The following is a 6,621-nucleotide window of genomic DNA, read 5'->3' as shown; positions in this document are numbered from 1 at the left end:
GATAATTAAAAAATGGTTGTAGCAGTATATTGACAGAGAACTTCCAGAAATTCAAGCTGGATTCAGAAGAAGATGTGGAACAAGGGATATCATTGCTGATGACAGACAGAATCTTGGCTCAAAGCAAAGAATACCAGAAAGATGTTTACTTGTGTTTTATTGACTATGCAAAGGCATTTGATTGTGTGGATCATAAGAAATCGTGGATAACATTGAGAAGAATGGGAATTCCAGAACACTTAATTGTGCTCATGAGGAACCTGTACATAGACCAGGAGGCTGTCATTCAAACAGGACAGGGGGACAGTGCATGGTTTAAAATCAAGAAGGGAGTGCATCAGGGTTATATCCTTTCACCATACTTATTCAATCTGTATGCTTAGCAAATAATCCGAGAAGATGAATTATATGAAGAAGAACGTGGCATCAGGATTGGAGGAAGAATCATTAACAACCTGCAATACGCTGACAACACAGCTTTGCTTGCTGAAAGTGAGGATGACTCAAGGCACTTACTGATGAAGATTGAAGAATACAGTCTGCCGTATGGATTACATCTCAATATAAAGAAAACAAAAATCCTCACAACTGGATTTATAAGCAACATTATGACAAATGGAGAAAAGATTGAAATTGTCAAAGAGTTCACATTGCTTGGTTCTACAGTTGATGCCAATGGAAGCAGCAGTCAGGACATCAGATGACATATAGCACTGGGCAAATCAGCTGCAAACGACCTGAAGAGCAAAGATGTCTCGTTGAGGACTACAGTGTGCCTGACACAAGCCATGGTATTTTCAATAACCTCATATGCATGTGACAGCTGGACAAAGAATAAGAAAGACCAAAGAAGAATTGATGCTTTTGAGCTGTGGTGTTGGCAAAGAATGCTGAAAGTACCGTGGACTGCTAAAAGAACTAACAGGTCTGTTCTGGAGGAAGTGTAGCCAGAATGTTCCTTGGAGGTGAGAATGGCCAGACTTCATCTCACATATTTGGTCACGTTGTCAGAAGGGACCATTCCCTGGAGAAGGATGTCATGCTTGGTAAGGTGGAGGATCGACAAAAGAGGTGGAGGCCCTCAACAAGATGGATTGACACTGTGGCAGCAGCGATGGGCTCAAGTATTGCAAGAATCATGGAGCTGGCTCAGTACCAGGCAGTGTTTTGTTCTGCTGCGTGTGGGGTTGCTATGAGTCAGAGACGACTCAATGGCATCTAACAACAACAAGAACAGCAGCCCTTTGCCAGATTCTTTGCATAGATCACTTAATTTTCACAACAGCTTGATTTTGTAGTGACTGATAACCCCACTTTCCAAGATGAGGAAACTGAAGTTCAGAATGATTAAGGAATTGTGTAAGGTCACCCAGGTTAAATGAGGTGGGACAGGATTCAAGATCAGATTGTTACCCTCATCCATTGCTGGTGAAAGTGTAAAATGATTCAGCCACTGTGCAAACAGTTTGGTAGTTCCTCAAAAAGTTGAACACAGAAGTATCATATGACCCAGCCAGCCCAATCTTAGGTATATATCCAGAAGTGAAGGCAGGAATGCAAACAGAAACCCATCACCAATGTTCATTGCAGCACTTTTCACAATAGCCAAAAAGTGGAAACAACCTGAATGTCCATCAGCAGATGAATGGATAAGTAAAATATGATTACATATATGTAATAAAATACTAAAACCAAAAACCAAACTCACGACCATCAAGTCAATTAGACTATAGGGTCTCCTCCTTGGGTTTCCAAGATGGTGTCACTATGGAAGTAGATTGCCCAATCTTCCTTCTGAGGAGTGTCTGGTGGGTTTGAACTGCCAGCCTTCTGGTTAGCAGTCAAATGCCTTAGGTACTATGCCACCAGAGCTCCTAATAGAATACTACTCAGCACAAAGTGAAATGAAGATCTTATGCAGGCCACAACATGGATGAGCCCTGAAAACATCACACTGAGGGAAGTAAGTCAATCAGTCACAAAAGAACAAAGCAAACATACAGTGGTTTTCAGGGTTGGGAAGAGGGCAAAAGGGGGATTTTTAGTTTAGGGGGCATTGAGTATGTGTTAATGGTGATGGAATGATTTGGAAAAGGATAGAGGGAATGGTTGTACAATTTGAAGAATGTAATCAATTATCACTGAATTGTACATGTAGAAATTGAAATGGTGTATGCTTTATTATGTATATTTTCACCCCAATAAAATTTTTCAAAAATTTTACAAAAGATCAGATCACTGTGACTTCCTTATATTATGCCGTGAGTCTGAAAATTTATAAGCTACCGTGTGACTTCACATTTCTTGCCTTGGAACTGGGTTAAAGCATTCCTCTCCTGCCATTGTCTTTTTAAATTTGATGGATCTTCCTCTAGGTCTTGACATTTAAGAATTTAGATTTCCATAGAGATAGCTACACTGGAATTAGTTTCTCTTCCATTTGGACCCCAAATGCCTCCCTGAGCAGCCCCCTTCCCTTATTTTCCCAGTGCTCTCCTGGGTTCTGTCTACAGGAAGTATTTTGCTCTCTATTTCTAATTCTTCTGTCCTGGCTTTTAGCTACTTTTGGGAGCTCTGTTAGCATAGTGCCTAAGGCACTTGACTGCTACCTGGAAGGCTGGTGGTTCAAACCCACCAGCCACTCCTCGGAAGGAAGGTTGGGCAATCTACTTCCGTAGTTATACTACCTCGGTAACCCAAGAAGAGGTCGCTATGAGTCGGGTCCGACTTGATGGCACATAATAACAACAACAACTATTTTTTCAGTTGTCTCATAGGCCAAATTGCCAAACTCCATGAGCTCTTGTTTCTCTGTCACTTAGCTAAAGCCCTCTCTGCTTTTCAGGGCTCTGACCCCTGCCACCATAGATACTCCTAGGTTCCTCTGAGTCAGGAAGTATGTCTTGTAGCCCTGTTTTGCATTGACTTATCCAGGGGTTTCCTGTGTACATCTTCACATTTACAGTATTTGTTTATTTCTTGGTATTCTCCATTTTCTAAGTAGCATGTACTGGGCATTTGTGACTTTATAAATAGTTGTATAGTCGATAACTAAAAAGCAGATAATCATCTTTTTGCCTGGGATAATTCTGTTATTTCCCTCAGACATTAAAAAAAAGTTTAACCTACATATTTTCATTTTAGTACGTAAATATGCAGAGCCTAGAGTGTTTTGAGTTCTCACCTGATCCATAATAACTTTTGTTGTTGTTATTGTTAGTTGCCCTGAGTCGGCTGGACTCATGATGACTCCATGCACGATGGAATGAAATACTGCTTAGTCTTGTGCCATGCCCACGATCTGCTTCAGACTACTGTGGTCCTCCCATATGGAAGGTGAAAATTCTACCACTGAACACCACTTCCTCCATAATTACTTTTAGAGGAAGCATAAGACTGTGAGGATGGATTTAGGGAAAGTCCTTTCCATCTAGGATATCTCCATGGAGTCATGGCCATGCTTTCCATGTCTCAAAATAAGTGATTTTTCACTTATGTCCCTTTAGATCTCAAAGGAAAGAGGTTTTCTCAGCTCTGTTGGTTACAATAACATTTCTGAGCATCAGCTAAAGACTAAACATTGTATCTCACTCAATCCTCACACAACCCTATGTTGTTGTTGTTACTTGCCGTGGAGTCAGCCCCGAATCACAGTGACCCCTCCTTGGGTTTCTAAGGCAGTATCACTACGGAAGTAGGATTGCCCAACCTTCCTTCTGAGGAGTGGCTGGTGGATTTGAACCGCCAGCCTTCTGGTTAGCAGTCAAGTGCCTTAGGCACTATGCTACCAGAGCTCCTACACAACCCTATAGTGGTTTCCATTTTGTTCCCACTCCACAGAAAACAAGGAGCTCTAGTGGTGCTGTGGTTAAGGCTTTGAACTACTAACCAAACCAGTTTCAACCCACCAGCTGCTCTGCTGGAGAAAAATGAGGCAGCTGGCTTCTGTAAAGATTTACAGCTTTGGAAACCCAATGAGGGTCACTATGAGTCATAATCGACTCAATGACAGTGAGGGTTTTTTTTTTTGTTGTTTGGTACAGAAAACAGGTTTAGAGAGGTTAGGTAACTTACCAAAGTTTCTTTTCAACGAAATGATAGATTTATAATTCTAGGTGTACCAGACTCAATATTCGTATTTTCTTCTTTTTATTTAAAAATACTTATATTTTTAGAGAAGTTCTAGGTTAACAGGAAAATTATGTAGGAAGTACAGAGAGTTCCTATATACCCCCTCTCTCCACATACCATTTCTCCTATTATTAGGGTCTCACAATTGTAATCATTAATGAACCAATATTGATGCATTATAATTAAAGTCTATAGTTTACATCATGTTTGCTCTTCGTGTCATAGTCGTATGAAAGCCCATTTTAAAAATATAATTTATTTTATTGTTGTTGAGAATATTTACTAAATTTTATAAAATTTACTAAAATTTATAAAATATTACACCAATTCAACAGTTTCCACATGTAACATTTAGTGACATTGATTATATTCTCTGAGTTACACTACCTACCTCTCAACTTCCTTTTCTGAGTTTTTCTTCCCCAATTAACATAAATTCACTACTCCCTAAGGTTCCTATCTAATTTGAAAGCCCATGTTTTAACCACTGTGCTGGACTAATTGCTCTAATTTGGTGAGGAGAGTTGGGAGTCATACACTGGAGTCAATTGTGTTTTTTATTTTTATTTATTATTTTGTTTGGCGGTAGGCAATCTGCTACCTTTAGCCTTGAATTTCTTTCTTTTAATCTCATCACTTCTTTTGATGTTTGCAACTCAAGTCAATTCTGATCATTGCTTCTTCTAGTTCTAATCTGTCATTATTTTTCCTTGTTTTTCCTTGTTCAGAACTATTTCTGTTCTTGTTTCAACTTCTTTTACTTCCAGAATGGCTTGCTGTTTTGATCATTTGTAAGCACTCTGATTTTACTTGGAACTTTTCTATTTTCTTTTCCCCTAAGTAGGAGCTTTGGTGGTGTAGTGCCTAAGGCATTTGACTGCTAACCAAAAGGCTGGCAGTTCAAACCCACCAGCCACTCCTCAGAAGGAAGATTGGGCAATCTACTTCCGAAGAGATACCTCCTTGGAAACCCACGGAGGGGTCACTATGAGTTGGATCTGACTCCACAGCAGTGGTTGTTGTTGTTTGTTGTTTCCCTTAAGTGCAATTCAACACTCCTACTACCCCTTAATAGTAGTGTTGTTGTTGTTTTATTTGCCATCGAGTCGGCCCCGACTCCTAGCGACCCCTCCTTGGGTTTCCGAGGCAGTTATCACTACGGAAATAGGATTGCCCAACCTTCCTTCAGAGGAGTGGCTGGTGGGTTTGAACCGCCAGCCTCCTGGTTAGCAGTCAAGTGCCTTAGGCACTATGCTACCAAAACTCCTCTTAATAGTAGTAATCACTTATATTTATATAATATTTTACACAATATAAAGTTCATTTGCATGTATTATCGTAGTTAATTCTGGGAACAATTTCATGAAGTACTATATCATTTTGACATATGAGGAAAATAGGTTTAGTGAGACGAAATGAATCATTCAGCATCACAGAGCTAGTGAGAACAGAGCTGGTTCTTGAATCTATCTACCTTGTATGTTGTCCCTGGTTCAGTGCCCCTTCCACCGTGTCAAAGCTGCTCTATTAACCTTAATAGTATTTCTTGCGCATAGAAATAAATTCTATTCTGGAGTTAGATGAGTTCTGCAGGTATTTACTAAAATTTATAAAATATTACTCCAAAGGTATTATCATTCCATTCACTTCTTTTGAATTATCAATTTTTCTCAACATTTTGCAAATTTCTCCAAAATAGTATTGCTTTCCAGGAAAAAAAAAAAAAAGGGAATCTCTGAGTTTCATTTGCTTTTTCCTTCAATAAACATGTTTTGATTTTCTGATATGTTCAAGGCACTTTGTTAAGTGATGTATAAAATAGTCACAGCCCTCAAGAAGATTCTAATTTGAGGAAATAAGACATGTACACAAATATCCTTTATAAAATGTAGAACATATGTCATAAGAAATGTCTAAATAAAGAGCTATGGGAAGAAAAATATTCACATATCTATTCACCAAAAAGGAGCTGTGGTGGCTCAGTGCCTAAGGCATTTGACTGCTAACCAGAAGGTTGGTGGTTCAAACCCACCAGCTGCTCTCTGGGAGGAAGATGGGGCAATCTACTTCCATAAAGATTTACTGCCTTGGAAACCCAATGGGGGTTACCATGAGTCAGAATTAACTCAATGCCAGTGATTTTGGTTTGGTTTTTTAGCCACCAAAATGCTAATTGTGGTTAACTCTGGGGATAGAATTTTTTATAATTTTTGTTTCACGTATCTGCATTTTCTAAGTGTCTAGAATAAATATATATTAGTTGTGGAACAAAAAGGGGAGTATAAAATGGTTTTATACAGTGCTATGGGAGTTTTGGTGGTGTAGTGGTGCAAAAACGGCAAGGAGGCCACATGTTCTGACCTCCTCTAATCTCACAAGAGGAAGACAGGATTACCAGCAGTAACCCAAGGCCTATTACTGCCAGGTCAGACATGTTGCCTCCCTCCAGTCCTTTCTCCAACCGTTCCTCCCAGAGCACCCACCACCTCT

This window comes from Orycteropus afer, unplaced genomic scaffold (genome assembly GCF_000298275.1).
Source record: "Orycteropus afer afer isolate SDZICR_OR568_19922 unplaced genomic scaffold, OryAfe1.0 scaffold00054, whole genome shotgun sequence".
Taxonomy (NCBI): Eukaryota; Metazoa; Chordata; class Mammalia; order Tubulidentata; family Orycteropodidae; genus Orycteropus; species Orycteropus afer.
Note: the sequence above shows the minus strand (reverse complement) of the source record.